This window comes from Crocuta crocuta, unplaced genomic scaffold (genome assembly GCF_008692635.1).
Source record: "Crocuta crocuta isolate KB4526 unplaced genomic scaffold, BGI_CrCroc_1.0 scaffold551, whole genome shotgun sequence".
In the NCBI taxonomy this organism is placed as follows: Eukaryota; Metazoa; Chordata; class Mammalia; order Carnivora; family Hyaenidae; genus Crocuta; species Crocuta crocuta.
This window is the reverse complement of record NW_027530969.1, coordinates 2634650-2655834: the sequence shown is the minus strand read 5'-3', so window position 1 is coordinate 2655834 and position 21185 is coordinate 2634650.

Below are 21185 nucleotides of genomic sequence, written 5' to 3'. Positions count from 1 at the left end.
CCCGACTGTACCACAAAGTGGTTGGTGACCTGAGTGTGATATCTGAACCCAGGTATCAGATCCTCAGGCCAGAGTCCTCACGTTGAACTGGTAGTAGAAGCTGTGTGGCCCGGTAGTTAATCTGCCTCCCTTTAGATCAGACTGTCTGGGTGTGAATACTAGCTCTACCACCTCTTAACTGCATGACATTGGGCAAGTCACTTCACCTCTTTCAGCTTGGTTTCTTCTATCTGTAAACAAGGCATGATAATAATACCTACAGGGGACTGATGGGGATTTAAATACATATAAAAGTATTTAGAAGTGTTTTTGGCATATAGGAAACATTATGCAAATGTTATCTGTTATTAACAAAGAGTTGCATGGTGTTTCTTGGCCTGCTCAGAGCCACTCAACCAGTGATCGGAGGGGAAGAAATCTGAGACATTTTTTTATTTCAGCAGCAAATGAGAGGTTGAATTAGGACTTAGGACACTGAGGCTCATGGGGTGTTTTCAAGGGCTTAAGTATGGCTGTCCTTCAATAATCTTGATTCTTAGCACTTCACTCTGAGTGAATACCTTCTTTTCTCTGAGCCTCAGTTTCCTCTTTTGAAGGGAGGAAATGGTCATCTCTGCCCTGGTACCTACAAGAGCAACAGAGATGGGTGAGAAGGTGATTTTAAACAGGAAAAGTGAAAGTTTTCACAATCATTTTTCCAAACAAGTGATTTGTCAGGGGAAAATACCAACCAAGTTTTGAGTCCAAAATACTCCTCCTGGAAGAAATTGCTGTGAATCTGCTTCTTAGGAAACCAGATGACGTCGAGTGGCAAGTTAACAGTTCATTTCATTGGCTACATCTGTGCCCAGAGTGGGCGCTGCCAGCGGAGGTGGCAGAGTGCCCAGGCCAGTGACACCGACACTGGGCAGCCGGGAAGAGGCGGTGACATCTGTGTGGAGGCGGGAGCAGATGCATTTGTCAGGGTTTTGCTCTTTCTTTTCTAAATTCAGAATGTTTGGGGAGAGAACAAGAGAGAGGAATACTGATTTCCTCTCCAGGAAAGGATGATGGATGGCAGGTAGAAAACATGGCCACTTCCTTCCCTCCACCCCCTATCCATCCCATCTCCATCTCTTCTGTGAAGGCTGTCTGCTTTTTGTCTCTCTCCCTTGACCTCTGCTACCTCCCCATGCCACCCCACTCCACTTCTCACTCTCTCTTTCCTCAATCCCTGACCACAAATGCTGTCTGGGTTCAAAATTATACTACATGTTTCAGAAGGAGTTATTTTCCTTGTGTGTAATGGAACCTCTGTGACCAGAAAAGTGCCAACCTCAGTCCGGGTCATCTGTGAGGCCTGGTAGCAGAGTGCGTTTTCCCAGGCGGCCAAATGGTCACAGATGTGAGCAGCAAAAGAGATTGGACAAGGGCAGTATTGAGCTCACTCCTCCTTAGTTGTGGGGAGACATATGGCTGGGAGGAAGGAAATGTGAGGGTTGGAGGCTGTTACTGGGGACAGTCCAACATATAAGAGACCGTGTAAAGAAAGAAAAGGCTGGGGTATGTGGAGAGGGTCCTTAGAACAAGGGATCAGGAGCCAGGACCCTGAATTCCAGCACCAACAGCACTTACCTGACTTTGAAGAACCACAACACCAATCTATTGACCAGTTAAGATAATGCAAGTCTATAGTAAGGTTTCTCAACCTTTGCACTATGGATATTGGGGGCCCTATAAGTCTCTGTTTTGGGGCTTGTCTTGTGTGTTGCAGCATCCCTAGGTAGATGCCAGTAGTATCTTAACCCCAGTTCCCAGGTGTAACAACTAAAACGGTCTCCAGACATTGCCAAGTGTCTCCAGAAGGCAGGAGCAGCAGTGGGTGGTGGGGAGGTATGTGCAAAGTCCCCACTAAGTTGAGAACCATAGAAAACAATTTGTTTGGAAAATATTACCTATTGGACAGTGGGCCTTTAACATTTTATTAACAAGCATTCAATCCTGAATCAATAAAGAATACTTCTGAGATTTATGTTGACCTTAATTCTGCAGGCAACAAGCAAAAATGGAGAGAGATTTGGTACTGGGCAGTACAGCTGGATCATCATAAAAGAAGATGGGACAGCTGAGTACCTACTAGACACCATGACATATGCTTCAATCCATTTGGATTGGGCTGCTTATGTTTTGTGGTTTTTATGTTTTCATTATACTGACAAATATTTTGGAGCTAATTAAGAAATTCCAATATAAAACTCATGAAGACTGGATATTAATTCAGGTAAACTAAGGCACAGAAAAGGAAAACCCTTAAATAATCTTAGAACTAGTCTTGGGTTCCTGCCATATATCTAAGCTCATGTACTGTAGGAGGGAAGAATATATAAAAGAGGCTCTCAGAGCCCTGTGTCACACAAGCCAAACAAATTCAGATACCTGGTTTCCTATAGTCAAGAAAATGGAACAGTAGGAAAGAAAGAATCTGGGTTTTAGGGGGGCATATCCACTATAAACTGCCTATCTCCAGACTTTCTTTACATCAAACAATAAATGCTTGTGTGTTTATTCACTGCTTTTTCAATTACTGTATCTCTTGGACAATTCTGTAAGTTAAATCAGTCACAGGAGCTCAGCTCAGTCTTTGATGCTGGTCCTCAAGTTCTTGTTCAAATGTTACCTCCTTACCACAAAGATTTTCTTGATCCTTGAAACCTAAGGTATCCTGACTGTCCTCTGACTTCTCAAAGCTTTTGGTCAGTTTCTCTCTCACAGCAAATCTTCCCCATTGCACCATTATCCATATCCGTAATTCAATTGTCCCACTGTCTTTCCATCTTACTTGCCAGCAAAAATCCAACTCTGGACCAGTTCAACTGTCTCCTCACCTTTCTTTCTTTCTTCCTTCCTTCCTTCCTTCTTCCCTTCCTTCCTTCCTTCCTTCCTTCTTCCTTCCTTCTTTCCTTTTTCTAAGTCACTCCTTCCCCCCACATTTCCCATTTCCCTCTTCTTTTTTCTTTTATTTAATAATTTAGTCAACAAATATCTGGTGAGTGCCTTTTCTTTTTAAGTTTAATGTTGTTTTTCTTTTTTTGCTTTCTTTTTTTTTTTTTTACAAATAGTTTATTGTCAAGTTGGTTTCCATATAACACCCGGTGCTCATCCCCACACGTGCCGTCCTCCATGCCCACCTCCCCCCTCCCCCCCACACCCATGAGTCCTTAGTTTGTTCTCAGCATTCAAGAGTCTCTCAAGGTTTGCCTCTCTCCCTTTCCCCCACCATTTCTCCCTTTTTCTCCCCCATTGTCCTCTGTTAAGCTCCTCCCAATCCTCCTATACGTGCAAACATATGATATTTGTTCTTTTCTGCCTGACTTATTGTGTTATGCTGAGCGAAATAAGTCAGGTAGTGAGTGCCTTTTCTATTAAGTGCCAGGTTGGGCTCTGAGTGTTCAATGGTGAAAAAAACCCAAAAACAAAAAAACATGGTCTTTGCCTTCATGGGCCCTCACTAAAGTTTATAGTCTAGTGAAGGTGATAGTCAATAAGTAAGTGTAGTACTGTGATAACCATGGGAAGATATTTAAATGAATATCAATTTAATAAATATCAAGGGGACCAAGTTAGAGAGTTAGAGACATTTCCTTTTAATAGATGACATATAACAACTGAAGGGTGAGAAGTATCCAGTGATACAAGACAGGCTGGGAGGTGGAAGGAGGACATTCTAAGGGCTAAATATCTTCAAAAACCAAGGGGTAGGAAAAAGCTAGTGCGTTCAAGGAATGGAAAAGACCAGGCTTAGATGGCTTCACTTGAAGGTAAATTCTATCAAATATATATTTTTAAATACAGACTATTTATTAACAAAGTCTTCCTAAATTTAGAACCTTCCTAGTTCATTCTCTGAGGCCACTGTTACCCTGATGCCAAAACTAGAAAAGATTTCACAAAAACAGGAAAAAGTGTGGAAAGAGCACAAAGACATGGAAGTTAAATAACATGCTACTAAACAACGAATGGGTCAACCAAGAAATCAAAGAGGAAATTAAAAAAATACATGGAGGCAAATGAAAATGAAAACAGAAGGATACAAAATCTTTGGGATGCAGCAAAAGTAGTTCCACATACGATATATGTGATAAAGGGTTAGTATCCAAAATATATATATAAAGCTTATAAAACTTATAGCAATACAGGTCTACCTCAAGAAGCAAGACAATTTTCAAATAAACAACCTACCCTTACACCTAAGAAAGCTAGAAAAGAATAAAAAACAAAACCCCAAACAAGCATAAGGAAGGAAATACTAAAGATCAGAGCAGAAATAAATGAAATAGAAACTAAAAAAAACAATAAAACAGATCTTTGAAACCAAGAGATGATTCTTTGAAAAGATGACCAAAATTGATAAACCTTTAGCCAGACTCATCAAAAGAGAGAGTGGAAGGGGATTCAAATAAACACAATCATAAATGAAAAAAGAGAAATAACGACCAACGCCACAGTAATGCAAAGGATTATAAAATTATATTATTAAAAATTATATCCAAACAAATTGGACGACCTAGAAGTGGATAATTCCTAGAAACATATAACTTCCCAAAACTGAAGGAAGAAGAAATAGAAAAATTGGACAGACTGATTATCAGCAATGGAATTGAATATGTAATAAAAAAAATTCCCACCAGACAAAACTCCAGAACCAGAGGGCTTCACAAGTGAATTCTATCAAACATTTAAAGAAGCATTAATATTCTATTCTTCTCAAACTATTTCAAAAATTAGAAGAGGAAGGAAAATTTCAGTATTCATTCTGTGAGGCCAGCATTAACCTGATATCAAAGCCAGACAAAGACACTACAAAACAAGAGAACTACAAGCCAATAACTCTGATGAACATGTATGCAAAAAAATCTTCAATAAAATATTAGCAAACTGAATCCAATAATACATTTAAAAAATTATTCGCCACAATCAAATGGAATTTATTACTGGGAAGCAGAGGTAGTTTAATATTTTCAAATCAATGTGATACATTACATCAATAAGAGAAAGGATAAAAACCGTATGATAATTTCAATAGACGAATAAAAAGCATTGACAAAGTACATCAATTCATGATAAAAATCTTCAACAGAGTGGGTTTGGAGGGAGTATTCCTTGATGTAACAAAGACCATATATGAAAAATCCACAGCTAACATCATACTCAATGGAGAAAAACAGAAAATTTCCCCTAAGGTCAGGAGTAACACAAGAATGTCCACTCTCATAACTTTTATTCAACATAGAAGTCCTAGCCCTATCAATCAGACAAGAAAAGGAAATAAAAGGCATACACACTGGTAAGGAAGAAGTAAAATTTTCACTATTTGCAGGTGACATGATACTATATACAGAAAATGATAAACACTCCACTAAAAAAACTACTAGAACTGATAAATGAACTCAGTAAAGTTGCAGAATATAAAATCAATATACAGAAATCCGTGGTACTTATGTATCCAAATAATGAAGCAATAGAAAGGAAATTAAGAAACAATCCCATTTATAAATGCATCAAAATAATAAAATACCTAGAAATAAACCTAACCAAGGGGGTGAAAGACCTGTACTCTAAAAACTATAAAACATTGATGAAAGAAATTACAGATGACTCAAAGAAAAGGAAAGTCACTCCATGCTCATGGACTGGAAGAACAAATATTGTTAAAATGTCCATACTACCCAAAACAATCCACAGATACGATACAATCTGTATCAAAATATGAACAGCATTTTTCACAGAACTAGAACAAACACTACAAAAGATTTACATGGAACCACAAAAGAACTTGAATAGCCAAAGCAATCTTGAAAAAGAAAAAAAACTGGAGGTATCACAATTCCAGATTTCAAGTTATACTACAAAGCTGTAATAATCAAAACAGTATGATACTGGCACAAAAATAGACACATCAATGAAACACAATAGAAAGCTCATAAATAAACCTATGATTATATGATCAATTAATCTTCAACAAAGGAGGTAAGAATATGCAATGGGAAAAAGACAGTCTCTTCAGCAAATGGTGTTGGGGAAACTAAACAGCTCTATGCAAAACAGTGAGATTGGACCACATTCTTAGACTATACACAAAAGCAAACTAAAAATGGATTAAAGACTTAAATGTGATACCTAAAACATGAAAATGCTAGAAGAGAGTACAAGGAGTAATTTCTCAAACAGGCTATAACAACATTTTTCTAGATATGTCTCCCAATGCAAAGGAAATAAAAGCAAAAATAAACTTTCATGACTACAGCAAAATAAAAAGCTTCTGCACAGCAAATGAACTTATGAACAAAATTAAAAGACAACCTACTGAATGGGAGAAGATATTTGCAAATGATATATGTGTAAAGGGTTAGTAACCAAAAAATATATAAAAAGTTTATACAACTCAACCCCCAAAAAACCCAAATAATCTGATGAAAAATGGGCAGAAGACATGAACAGACATTTCTCCAAAGAAGACATCAAGTGGCCAGCAAACACATGAAAAGATGCTCAACATCACTCATCACTAGGGAAATTCAAATCAGAACCACAGTGAGATATCACCTCACACCTGTCAGAATGGCTAAAATCAAAAACACAAGGAACAAGTGTTGGTGAGGATCTGGAGAAAAAGGAACCCTTGTGCACTGTTGGTAAGAGGGGAAACTGGCGCAGCCACTGTGGAAAACAGTATGGGGTTTCCTCAAAAAAGTAAAAATAGAACTACCTTATGCTGGGTATTTACCCAAATAACACAAAAACACTAATTCCAAAGGATATATTCACCCCTATGTTTATTGCAGCATTATTTACAATAGCCAAATTATGGAAGCAGCCCAAGTATCCATCAATAGATGAATGGATAAGGAAGATGTGATATATATATATATGCAATGGACTATTATTTAGCCATAAAAAGAATGAAATCTTGGGGCACCTGTGTGGCTCAGTCAGTTGAGCATCTGACTTCGGCTCCAGTCATGACCTTACATGTCGTGAGTTCTAGCCACACATTGGGCTCGCTGCTGTAAGCCCAGATTCCGCCTTGGATCCTTTTTGGATCCTCTGTTCCTTCTCTCTCTCTCTGCACCCCCCTCAAAAGTAAGTAAAACATTTTGAAATCTTGCCATTTGCAACAACATGAATGGATCTGAGAGTATAATGCTAGGCAAAATAAGCCAGTCAGAGAAAAACAAATACCATTATGATTTCACCTATATGAGGAATTTAAGAAACAAACAAAGGAAAAATAAGAAATAAATCCTAAACAGACCTTCACAATACAGAACAGATAGTTACCAGAGGGGAGGTGGATGGGGGGATGAGTAAAACAGATGAGGGGGATTAAGAGTACACTCATCTTGATGAACACAGAGTAATATATAGAATTGTGGAAACAGTGTATTGTATGCTTTCAATTAATACAACACTGTATGTTAACTTACTGAATTCAAATTGATTAAAAATTTGAAAAAGATATTGCAAATAAAGTAAATTACAGACTATAATTCTATATAAATATAAACACAAAAAGTCCTCAACGACCTACCAGAACAAATTAAAGGACATACAAAAAGAATATACACCATGACAAGTGGAATTTATCCCAGGAATGCATGATTGCTTTAATATCTATCAATTAATTAATGTCATGCACTATATTAATAAAATAAAGAACAAACATAAATCATTTAATAGATACAAGAAAAGCACTTGACAAAATTCAATACCCTTTCATAATGAAAACACTCAACACATTAGAAATAGAAGGAAACTTCCTTAATCTGATGAAAGACCCCTACAAAACACCATAGTTAACATCATATGTAATGGTAAAAGACGGGGTGTTTTTCCCTAAGATTGGGAACAGAACATGGATTCTCATTCTTACTATTATATGCCCTGGCTCTCACTGGGGAAATTAAGAGAGTAAAGGAAATAAAAGTCACCAAGATTGGAAAGGAAAAAGAATAGCTATACTATTGGTAGATGACATGATCTTGTATATAGAAAATCCTAAGAAGTTCATTTAAACACTATTAGAGCTAATAAACAAGCTTAGCAAGCTCACAAGATATATGATCAGTATACAAAAATCAATTGTATTTCTATATCCCAGAATGAACAATCTGAAAATGAAATTAAAAAAGCAATTCTGGGGGTACCTGGGTGGCTCAGTTGGTTAAGTGTCTCTGACTCTTGGTTTTGACTCAGGTCATGACCTCATGGTTTGTGGGTTTGAGCCCCACATTGGGCTCTGTGCTGACAGTGCGGGGCCTGCTTGGGATTCTTTCTCCCTCTCTGCTCCTCCTCCACTCTCGGTCTCTCTCAAAATAAATAAATAAACAAAAAAAATTTAAAAAGAAAAGATTTTTGTTTAAAATAACACCAAAAAAATCAAATACTCAAGAATAAGTTTAACAAAGAAGTGCAAGAGTTGGTGCACTGAAAATTACAAAACATTGTTGAAAGAAATGAAAGAAAATCTGAATAAATTGAGAGACATGCTATGTTCATAGGGCAGAGGACTTAATACTGTTAAGATGGCATTATTCTACCATAGATTTCATATAATCCCCCCCAAAATCCCAGATGCCTTTGCTGCAGAAATTAACATATTGATCCTTAAAGTTGTATGGGAATGTAATGTACTCACAAAGCCAAAACAATCTTGAAAAGGAAGAACAAAGTTGATTTCAAAGCATACTACAAAGGTAATCAGAACAATATTGTACTGGCCTAAGGATAGATATATAGATCAATGAAGTGAAACTGACAGCCTCAAAATAAACCTTTATACTTGCATTCAATTGATTTTTGACAAGGGTCCCAAGACAATTCAATAGGAAAAGAACAGGGTTTCAACACATGGTGCTGGGATAACAGAAAGGAATGGAGTTAGACTCTTTCCTTATATCATACACAAAAGTCAATCAAACCATGTTATAAATCTATATGTAGAAGCTAAACATATTAAACTCCTAAAAAGAAAATAAGACTAAATCTTTGTGAATAGGGGTTAGGCAATGATTTCTTAGATACAACACAATGTTTTTTTAGACACAAACGTGACTAAAGGAAAAAATAGGCAAGCAAATATTTTCAAATCATGCTTTTTATAAGAAACTTGTAGAATATATAAAGAACTCGTACATCTCAATAGTAGAAAAATTCATAGCTCAACTTAAAAATGAGCAATGCATCGAAAAAGGCAGTTCTCCAGAGAAGATATATAAATGGGCAATAAACACATGGGAAAATGCTCAATGTTATTTAGTCTACAGGGAAATGAAAATCAAAACCACAGTGATACACCACTGACATACACTAGGAAGTAAGATTAAGAAAATGAGCTATAAAGGGGTTGATGAGAAAGTGAGAGAATGAGAACACTAATACATTGCTGATAACAATGTGCAGTGACTTTGGAAAACAGTTTAGATGTTCCTCAAAAAAAATAAACATAGATTTGCTATATGATCAGCAATTCCTCTCTCGGTATATATACAAAAGAAATGAAAATATATCTATACATGAATTTATCTATGAATGTTCTAGTAGTATTATTTGCAATAGTCAAATGTGGAAACATCCTAAATATTCATCAACTGACGAGTAAACAAAATGTATTATATCATAACAATGGAATATGATTCCACAATAAAAAAGAATAAAGTTCTGATACTTGCTATAACATCATTAAACCTTGAAAGCATTATGCTAAGTGAAAGTAGCCAGTCACAAAAGAACACACATTTTATGATTCCATTTATATGGAATGCCAGAATAGGAAAACCTGTAGAGACAGAAGACCCAGTTAGAATTACCGAGTACTGAAAAGGGAATGCAGCTGGGAGGAATGAGGTGTGACCCTTGCTTTTGGCTAAGGTAATGATCTCACAGTTTGTGGGTTCAAGCCCCACATCAGGCTCTGTGCCTATTGGGTATGTGGATACTTTAAGGTTACAAAAATGTTCTAAAATTGGATTGTGGTGATGGTTGCACAATTGTGTGAATATACTAAAAATCACTGATTTATATACTTTAAATAGGTAAACTGTATGGTATGTAAATTATATCTTAATAAAGACACAAAAAATCCCTCTCATATGTAGCAAGTGAAAAGCAGGAGAGTAGAAACACAGAACACACACACACACACACACACACACACACACACAGCCAACGGATCCAGGCAAGAGATAATGGCTTACCTTAGGTTGGTGCAGGTGTAAAGAAATGGAAAATTTGTTTTGGAAGAAATATCTAAAAAATATGAAGATGGGTTTCACATGGGAGATGAGACATTCAAGAATGTCTTCCAGGTTTTTGGCTTGAGCAATTGAGTGAATGATGGTGATGCCATTTACCTATCTTGAGACTGGAGGAAGAAAAACATTCTGTGGGAGAGTAACCAAGTGTTCTATTTTAGTGTGGAATTTGAGATACTGTTTAGGCACTTAAGTCCATGCACCTGGCCTTCTGAGCCCTGCTGAAAACACTCAAATAGACTCATTGGAATGAACCACTCCTACACACAGTTTCCTACTTCTACTGAGGGGTCAATGGTGCCTGAATTTCTTCTCTCATTTGCCAACTTTCTATGCCAATCTCTGCAGTAGCTGCTTCAAAACTTCACATTCTCCTAAAACTTCCTATCCCACACTCTTTCCCTTCACTCTTAAAGCTGTATCTCAACTCTTATCTCACCAAAGATTAGAACACACTAGACAAGAATTCCCTCAACTTCTAGACACACTGGCTACCAATTCCTCTCCCCAGTTGCTCTTAATTCCTACCTTTGCGCCCAGCACTGTGTTGAGGCTGGTTCCTCCTGGCCTGGGAAAATCATTTGAAAAATACCCAAGAATTTTGAGCTCCGGTTGTTTTAACCAATGGTTGCTTGAAAATCAGCCAAGGCGGTAATATTTACATAACAGAAATCAGCAGAAGCACCAAATCAATGCTTTTTCTTTCCTTCAGAGGGACTATTTATTAAAATGTCACCTGTACTCTTGTTCCATCCATTATCCCCTGAAGAGCCAAAAATTAAGTCCTCCATTAAGAGCAACCTCGGGCTGCACGTAGCCCCAGTCCCAGTCCCAGGAAAAGCCTCAGACTGTTCAAGGCTAAAGCCATCCTCAGACCGCCCTCAGTTCAGCTAATCAAAAAGAAAAAAAAAAACATTCCTATGGTCTGAGTCAAGGCTGGGAACTGCAGATACAAACTAGCCAGTTTCTCACCACTTGTCTGAACCCCATGTGGGCCCTTTGAACTCACCTCATAATTGGTCATTTTCAAAGGATTCTCAAAAGTCATGATTGGGTCCCGCCAAAAGTAATGAACACCTCACAGATACTGAATGGTCAAAGCTGTAATTGTAATTGGTGCTTATGTGATGATGCTACATGTACTGTAACAACCCCATCCCTTACTCCTTAAAAACCCTATTCGCTATTGTTCTTTGCTTCACCTTGCTGCCATGACACCGACAGGCTGGTGAGCCCCTGCTCGAGCTTGTAATAAAGACCCTTTTGTATTTGCATCGGTGCCGGCTCCTTGGAGGTCTCTGGGACTCGCGATTCGGGCACAACATCCATTATGATACCTACTAACACATTCACATGTGCATTTAAACATATTCTCCAAAGAGGAAAATACTCTTTCATCTAAAATTTCCCTATGTTATTACCCTGTTTCTCTCCTGCTCTTTCCAATCAAGGTTCTTGGGTTGCTCACCAATACGGTCTCCAGTTGTTCACCTTCTAGCCACTCCTCAACCCACTACAATCTAGCTCTGTCCCCACCATGACATGAAAACTGACTTTTCTAAGGTCATGAATGACCTCCTTATTAAGTCCACTGGACATTTTTCTAGTGCTTATATTCTCTGGTCTCTCAGCCACATTGGAAGGAGATGACAACTCCCTCCTCTAGCTGTTGGGACAGCACATTTTCCTGGCCCTCCTGACATCTCCCTGGAGGCCACTTCTCAGTCCCCTTTACCAAGTTTTTTTTTTCTTTCTGCTGCTGGTTCTTCAAATGTTAATTTTTCTCTAGAACTCTGTCCTTGCCCTTATTTATTTTCATTTATATTCTCCCTTGACAGTATCTTCCACTCCATTAGATAGAGTTGGCAATCCAACCTTCTCTTTACTGTGGGGATACCCTGGGAAAAATGGATGCTCATGTCAATTCCCCTTGTAAATAGAGTAATGCCAGACCTCTTGGAAAATACACTAGTGATATTTTCTAGTGGGATATTTTCTACTGAATGCATTTGGTAAGATATACCTGGTCTAGGTAGTATTACTTATAGTAAGTAAATCTAGAATATATAGGCATGATGTTCTGGAAAATACCATGTAAATCATGTACCTAAATCAATAGGAAATGGAGAAATTTTTTTTTTCAAATGAAAGTCTCTGAGGTACTCATCATGGGGAAGGCATAAGTTTGTTGGACTTTATTTTTTTAATTTTTTTAATAGTTTATTGTCAAGTTGGTTTCCATATAACACCCAGTGCGAAATTTTTTAATGAAATAGTCCTTTGTTGTGTAAGTGATGTTCCTACAGATATTATTTACAGACCATCTATGTTAAATCCAGGCCAGAACTTCTCTCGTGGCAGACAGAAAAGATCTGGCAAGCAGCCTCAGATTGCCAGGCTTTGCTTGTGCCCTTCAATTACCTGTATCTTTGAAATTATTAGTAAAACTTGTAACTTCTTACTAGGTAAAAGATCTGATTCATGAATCTCATTTGACAATCTGCCCTTTGTCATGGTTTCAATTAACTTTTTATGTGAGTGACTGTAAAGTTTATTTTCTCCTATTCTGTCTTCTCATCTGAACTCCAAACCATATATCTAAACACCTAATAAACACCTCTACTGGAGGTCCCACTGAGAGCTTAAATTCAACATATCAAAATATGAACTTGACATTTTATCTCTTCCCCTCCCTTTCCCCTTCCTGCCTTCCCACTCACCTTCAATCAGTGGAATGGGAACTTCAATTCCCCTAGATGCTCAAACAATAGCCTGACACAGAGCCAGCAAAGGACCTGGGGCTGAAGATACCATTGCTTAGATTTAAAGTGCTGAAGGCTCCTACATCTTGACTGGTTGGTTTGTCATGATTTCCAGACTCAAATGGCACCTGGGACTTTCCTATCTTATCAGCGCCTGCAGTTCAGTGTCACGGGAAATTCCTTTGAGTTTAAAGTGTGCAGATTGGAAGAATTAATATTATAAAAATGTCCATTCTACTCAAGGTAATCTATAGGTTCAATGCAATCTGTATCAAGATTCCAATGGAATTTTTCACAGAAATAGAAAAACAATGATAAAATTCATATGGAACCAGAAAAAACAAAACAACCAGAAAATAGCTAATGCAATCTTGAATAAGAATACAGCTACAGGCATCACAATTCCTGACTTCAAACTATATTACAAAGTTATAATAATCAAAATAGTATGGTACTTCCATAAAAACAGACACAGAGCCCAAAGGAACAAAATAGAGAGCCAGAGAGAAACCCATGCATATATGGTCAACAAATTTTTTAAAAATTAAAAAAAAATTTTTTAATGTTTATTTTTTATTTTTGAGAGTCAGAGGGAGACAGCGTGAGCAGGGGAGGGTCAGAGAGAGAGGGAGATACAGAATCCGAAGCAGGCTCCAGGCTCTGAGCTAGCTGTCAGCACAGAGCCCAACATGGGGCTCGAACCCACTAACCGTGAGATCATAACCTGAGCTGAAATCGGATGCTTAACCAACTGAGGTACTCAGGCACCCTGACAACAAATTTTTGATAAACGTGACAAAAATATACAATGGGGGAAAAGATAGCCTTTTCAATAAATGGGTGTTGGGAATACTGGTTATCTACATAAGAAGAATAAAATTAGATCCTTATAACATACACAAAAATCAACTCAAAATGGATTAAAGATTTAATCATAAGACTGATATTGTAAAACTTCTAGAAGAACACCTAAAGGAAAAGCAAAATGAAGCAAGTGAAACTTCATCAAACTAAATGCTTCTGCAGAGCAAAAAAAAAAAAAAAAAAAAAAAAAAAAAGTCAACAAAATGAAAGGGCAATCTAAGAATGGAAGAGAATATTTCCAAACCATATATGAAATTAGAAGTTAATATCCAAAATATATAACGAACTCATACAACTAGATAGCAAGAAAGCAAGTAACCCAATTTAAAAATGGGCAGAACTGAATAGACATCTTTCTAAAGAAGACATACAAATGGCCAGCAGATATATGATGCTTATCTAGTCATCAGAGAAATGCAAATCAAATGAGATATCAGTTCACACTTCTTAGAGGGCTATTCTCAAAATGTCTAAAGACAACAAGTGTTGGCAAGAATGTTGGGAAAAGGAAACCCTGTGCATTGTTGGTAGGAACATAAACTAGTACAATAACTTTGGAAAATAGTATGGAGGCTCCTCAAAAAATTAAAAATGATCCAATATCCACTTTGGGGTATATATCCAAAGGAAATAAAATAAGTATTTCAAAGAGATATCTTCATTCCCACATTCATTGCAACACTTTTCACATTAGCAAAAATATGGAAACAGCCTAAGTGTCTATTGACAGATGAATGAATTTTTAAAATGTGGTATACAGTAGAATATCATTCATCCTTTAAAAGGAAAGATATCTTTCTATTTACAACAACATGGGGAGGACATTATGCCAGGTAAAATAAGCTGGACAGGCAAATATCACACGATCTCATATGTATATGAAATAAAAAAAAACTTCTTAAAGTCAAACTTTCGGAAACAGAGAGTAGAATGGTAGTTACCAGAGACCAGGGTGTGGGAGAAAGGAGAGGCATTGATCAAAGAATATAAATTTTCAGTCTCAAGGTGAATAAGTTCTGGAGACCTAAATTACAGCATGGTAACTATGATTAATAACTATATATTTTACTCTTGAAATTTGCTTAGAGTAAATCTCAAGTATTCTTACCACACACACACCAACAGGTAACCATGGGAAGTGATGGCTGTGTTCATTAGATTTTGGTGATAATTTCACAATGGACACAAATATCAAAATATCACATTATACACCTTAAATATATACAGTTTTTAATAAAAAACAAATAAAATATTTTAAAAATAATGTGCAAGAGTAAGGCTGGTCCAAGGGATACAGNAAAAAAAAAAAAGAGTAAGGCTGGTCCCTTTTGTATCAGTCAAAATTCTTCCAGTTGTAAGACACAGAAATCAAACTTAAAAAATTTTTTTCATGTGTTCATAATAAAAGAAAACCTGTGCTTCCTTTCAGCATCTTGCAGTGCCAGGATGAAGTACGCCAGACACACACACACACACACACACACACACACACACTGATAAAAGTATGTCATGAGAGCACAGAAACCAACAGGGAGTTCCCAGTAATCACCGCTGGATATTTGAGCAATAAAATAAAAAAATTAGTTTTGGATTAAACCCAAAAATTAGATTTGGATTAAGTAGAAAGTGAGTCCATATTGATATATATATAAATGACTAAATAAAATAGTGAATGGGGTATAAAAGATAAATTTCCTGTGTAGACGAATTCCAAATAAATATATTCTACATTATAGAAGGTGGGGTTATAACTCCATACTCCTTAAGAGTGGGCTGTGTATTGCGACTTCTTCCAAAGAGTACAGTACGGAAATGAGGGGATAAAGAGTAACTTTATAGTAGAAAGACTTGAAAAACCTTGCCTCAGCCAAGTGATCAAAGTCAAGATCAACAGTCAAAAATCATGTTGATAGTATGTCCTCTTGTTATGATATGATAAAAATACACTTAACCTCTGTGATCTTCCTCCCCAAAACCCAATAGCTCCAGTATAATCATGAGAAAAAGATAAGACAAATTCCAATAGAATGACATTCAACAATATACTTGACCAGCATTTCTAAATGCTGTCAAATTAATAAAAAACAAGGAGAATCTGAGAACCTTGTCATGGCCAAAGTGCACAGTATTACTAAAAGAGCCCACACTTGAATTACAAGATATTAACATAGCACTACATCAGAGGTTCCCAGACTTCCCCAGTTCATGGGATTTTGGTGTCTTAGTAATTTTTTTCACAGCATTCCTAGGCTAAAAGAAATACCTAATGACTGAACTTATAAAGTAGTTAGGTCCTAATAACTTAATGGTAGTAGCCTGCTCATTGTCCAAAAGATGTCTTTGTGTCCATTGTGTTCCTACGAGTTTGTAGTAGTCCCCTGGGGCACCTCAGTACAGTTTAGGAATTACAATATAAGGTATTAAAATTCTGATGGAACATAGATAACAATCATGTAGCACAACTAATCACAAGTCAATTGACTGGATAATGTTTAAACTTATAGTTTCCATATCATGAGGAAGCATTGCATTGGTTAGTTAACTGTTAAGTGGCAACATTGCTTCCACCTCATTATCTTAGCAGCCCCCTTCACTATAATGAAGACAGTCCTCACTGTATTACTTAGGGTTCTTTAGAGAAACAGAAACAAAAGGAAGTGCATACATATATAAAGAAAGAGAGAGAAAGATATATTATAAGGAAATAGCTCCTCTGACTTAGAGACTGGCAAGTCCAAATCTGCAGTGGAGGTTGGCATGTTCAAGACCCAGGACAGCTGATGGAACAGATGAAGTCCAAAGGCAGTCTGTTGGTGTTTTTTCCTTTGATCAGGGAGACCAGTCATTTTTTTTTTCCTATTCAGACTTACCCACATTATGGAGGGAAATCCACTTACTCAAAGTTCACTAACTTAAATGTTAATTTTATCCAAAATACCCTCCAAATTGGTGCATAAAATTAATCAACAGAATATAATATGTATATATAATATGTATATATAATATATATATAATACAATATAATATGTATATATAATAATAATATGTCTCCTTAAGTCAAACCTAATCTCCAAATAAGGGCAACAAGTTCCTACTTCCATCTAACATAATACAACTCTTCTAGATACAATAGAAAATGCACTAAGTCTTTCTCCAGAAGAGAATGTAATGTCTTTGTGATGTTTAGTGTTCTCTTGATATTGTGTAATTAAGTACTCTTTCATACAAAGTTCTATATAAAGTTAACAATACTTAAATAGTATGATATAAAGTAAATATATCTTATGTTACATGGTAAGGAGATAAGAAGGATGAAAACAAAGATATTTGTTTGATATATACATACACAAACATTCATAACAAAATAAAGGAAAAATACTCATGACAATTATAGTTTTCATTTCTGTGACTGGTCTCATGGTTATATCTGGTATTTATAACTATCTTCTTCCAGTATCCATTCTGTCATTCCTTTGCCATCATCAAGCAGTTCGGCTGGTCATGGTTCTTTACCTGGTGGTAAATCTTCATTCCTGAAAGTCTTGGGCCATTAGCAGTCTTGTCTAGATTGAGTTGTTTTGGTTTTCATTAACCTTAATTTCAGGAATTGCTGGGGTTCCAGACATACTCATCCTGACCTCCATTATGGAATATTAGTTCAATTTCCCTTGGTAATCTGGATTAATTACCCTAGCCAGCCCAGTAACACTCTTATTTGTCTGTTGATTCAGAGGCATCCATTTTAAGGAGTCCAAAATGGCCAGGTGGGAGTCTTAACTTCTAGTTCAATGAAATCGTTGTTATGTCTCATGGTGGAAACATTCCTCCAGTTAGAACTACAACCTCTAAGTTGTGGGGACAGAAAGCAAAAATTTTATTAGCAGGTAAGTTGTGCCACTCTATTTCTAGCCCCTTCCATGATGGAAGTAGTTCAATTTAATCAATTGAGAGAAGTAGCTGGATGATCACCCTGGGGAATGGTGCCATATTGGGAATATTATTGATCTCTGCCATTGGCATGCTGAGCACTCAGCAGTGACTATGGCCAGGTTGGTCTTGGTGACTGGGAGTCCATGTTGATGCCCCCATGCATAATTTCTATTCTTGTCACCACAGTCACCTTGCTCATTAAGTCATTGGAAGAAGACAAGTGTGGCTAAGTAAAGAAGCTGACTGGTATTCCCAGAACAGGTCATCTTATCCACTGGATTATTAAAATTTTCCTCTGCCTAGGTCTCCTTTTGGTGAGCATTGACATAGAACACAAGTATTCTCACTTTTTCACTCATTCAGAAAGGTCTGTCCACATACCTCTTTTCCAGACTTCCTTGTCGCCAATTTTCTCAATCATGTTCCTTCCTAGTCCCTGACTCTCCAGCCAAACCATTGCCCACAGCCATGAATCAGTATATAATTGCACATGTAGCCATTTGTCCTTCTAAGAAAAATGAACAACCAGTTGCACGGCTCAAAGTTCTGGGAGAATTTCTCTTCATCACTCTCCTTCAAAAAAGACATGTATCCCAAAAAGGAGGTATAGTACTACATCTGTCTACTTTCTGATAGTGCCTGCATATCACACAGAACCACCTGTAAAGCAAAACTGAGTTTCCTCTTCCTTGGTCAATTGATCATAGAGAACTCCTCATGAGGCCATAGGTGCAGACTGGGAGAGAGAAGGAAGTGTGGCTGGGTTGGAGTGAACCATGGGCATTGAAACATTTCTTAATGTAACTTACTTGTGTCTTCAGGAGCTGCCTGAGTCCAATCTTATATATACTAATGTTCATTGGATGATGGAGTGCTACTGTATGTACATGCCCAATTTTGTGGCTTGGTGTGACAGATTATACACAGTTCATGATCGGCAGCTCAAGTCATATGTTAACTTGGTGACCCATGGTTAAGTGTTCAGTATCCACAAGTCTCAGAATTGGGCCAAAACCTGCTTCTCAAAAGGAAAGTAGTTAATCTACAAAGGATGGCAGTACTTTGCTCCAAAACCCTAAATACCTATGCTATAATTTACCTTTAAGTGCCTGCCACAGTCTTTCAACAGTGTCCCTATCCCACTGATATTTCAAGCACCATTGGATCTGCTGGATCATATGGCCCAAGTGTAGAGCAGCTTTTATGGTAGGCTACACCTGTTGCAGAGCCTTCTGTTTTGGGTTTCATTCAGCAACTTTTTGCATTACTTAGTAAATAGGCCAGATTCCTCATTTCACTCAAATGAGTAATATGTTGCCTCCAAAACCCAGTGAGGCCCAATAGGTTAAACCTATTTTTTGGTTGTAAGAGGGGACAGATGCAACAATTAATGATTTACCTTAGAAGGAATATCTCAACATGTTCCACCCACTGAATCCATAGAAATTTCACCAAGGTAGGAAGTCCTTTAAATGGGTTAGATTTTTTCCCTCTCACTCTGTAGCATGTAAATGTCTTACCAATAAGTCTCGAGTAATTGCTACTTCTTGCTCACTAGGTCCAATCAACACAATGTCATCAATGTAATGGACTAGTGTGATATCTTGTGGAAGAGAAAAAGATCTTATGATTAAGATCCCTATGAATTAAATTATGACATAGGCCTGAAGAGTTTATATGCCCCTGAGGTAGGGCAGTAAAGGTGTAATGCTGGCCTTGCCAGTAGAGAGCAAACTGCTTCTGGTGGACTTTATGGATAGGGATGGAGAAAAAGGGATTTTCCATGTCAATAGCTGTATAGCAGATACTAGGCAATGTGTTAATTTGATCAAGAAATTAAAGCACATCTGGTAGAGTCACTGCAATTGGAGTCACCACCTTGTTAAACTTACAATAATCCTCTGTCATTCTCAAAGATCTATCAGTGTTCTGTTCAGGCCAGATGGAAGAGATGAATGGGGATATGGTGGGAATCACCATCCCTTGAATCCTTTAAGTCTCTGATGGGGCATTAATATCTGCAGTCCCTCCAGGAATGCAGGAATTCTTTTGGCTTACTATTTTCCTAGGTAGAGGCAGTGCTAGTGGCCATCATAGTATCTTTTCCATCATAATATCTCTTACTCCATAAATCAGAGAACAGTGTGAGATTCTGCCAGCTTCTCAGTATGTGTATTCCAATTATGCATTCCAGAACTGGGAAAACAACCACAGGGTGAATTCTGGGACGTACTAGGCCTCCTGTGAGGTGAATCTGAGCTAAAATCCCATTGATCATCTGACTTCCATAAGTCCCTACTCTGACTGGAGGGCCACAGTGACGTTTGGGTCTCCTGGAGTCACTGTCAGTTCAGAGCCAGTGTCTAGTAGTCCCCCAAAGGGCTATTATGTTTCTTCCCCTGTGCACAGTTATCCTGGTTTAAAAAAAAAAAAAGGCTGTAGGTCCCTTTGGAGAAAGCTGAGAAAATTAACAATATAAATATTTGGTAACATGCCAGGCTCCTTCATCAAGGGTACCCATAGTCCTTTTCATTTAAGGGGTTCTGGGTATGTAACTTGTTAAAGTCTGAGAATTGATTAAGGAGCAACAATGGTCTGTTTTTATGATTCAAGTTAGACCTTTGTTCACTTGACCTAGAACTTCTCTGCTTATACAGAACAAGTAAGAATTTAGTAGGCCTCTATTTCACTTCTTGGCACACTATGATCAACTAGCTAACACCATGGGTCTGTGCGTATCAGCCTATTCTGATCAATACATTGACTCTGCTGCTGTACAGTATCCATGCTCTCCTTGTCTTGGGTAGTTGAGTGCCACCATTAGGTATCTGCCACCCCAGGACCCAATTACTCCTATTATGGTTAGATTTCCCAGTTGAGTGACTAAAGTTCACCCTGTACTTTGAGGACACGCAGTTTTATCCCTTTTTTTAAAAGTTTATTTTGAGAGAGAAAGAGCATGCAGGTGAGGGGCAGAAAGAGAAGGAGAATCCCAAGCAGCCTCTGCCCCATCAGCGTGGAGCCTGTGGCAGGGCTCAAACTCACAACAGTGAGATCATGACCTGAGCTGAAATCAAGAGTTGGACACAGACAACGGAGTCACCCAGGTGCCCCATTTTTACCCCTTTCTTGAGAAGCCTTAATTATTTCTCAGGACCCTCTTTTTAAAAATCATACTTTTATTTTCTACCTTGGAACTGTTCTCTTTCATGGCAGAAGGGTCTGCTGTCTTTTCCCCTTGCTTTCAGCTTGCTACCAATTTTCACTTCCAGTTTATTCTTGAGTCAAATTAATGATGCTTATCTCAAACTAGTCCTTCATTTGCTCTTCTTTCCATGCT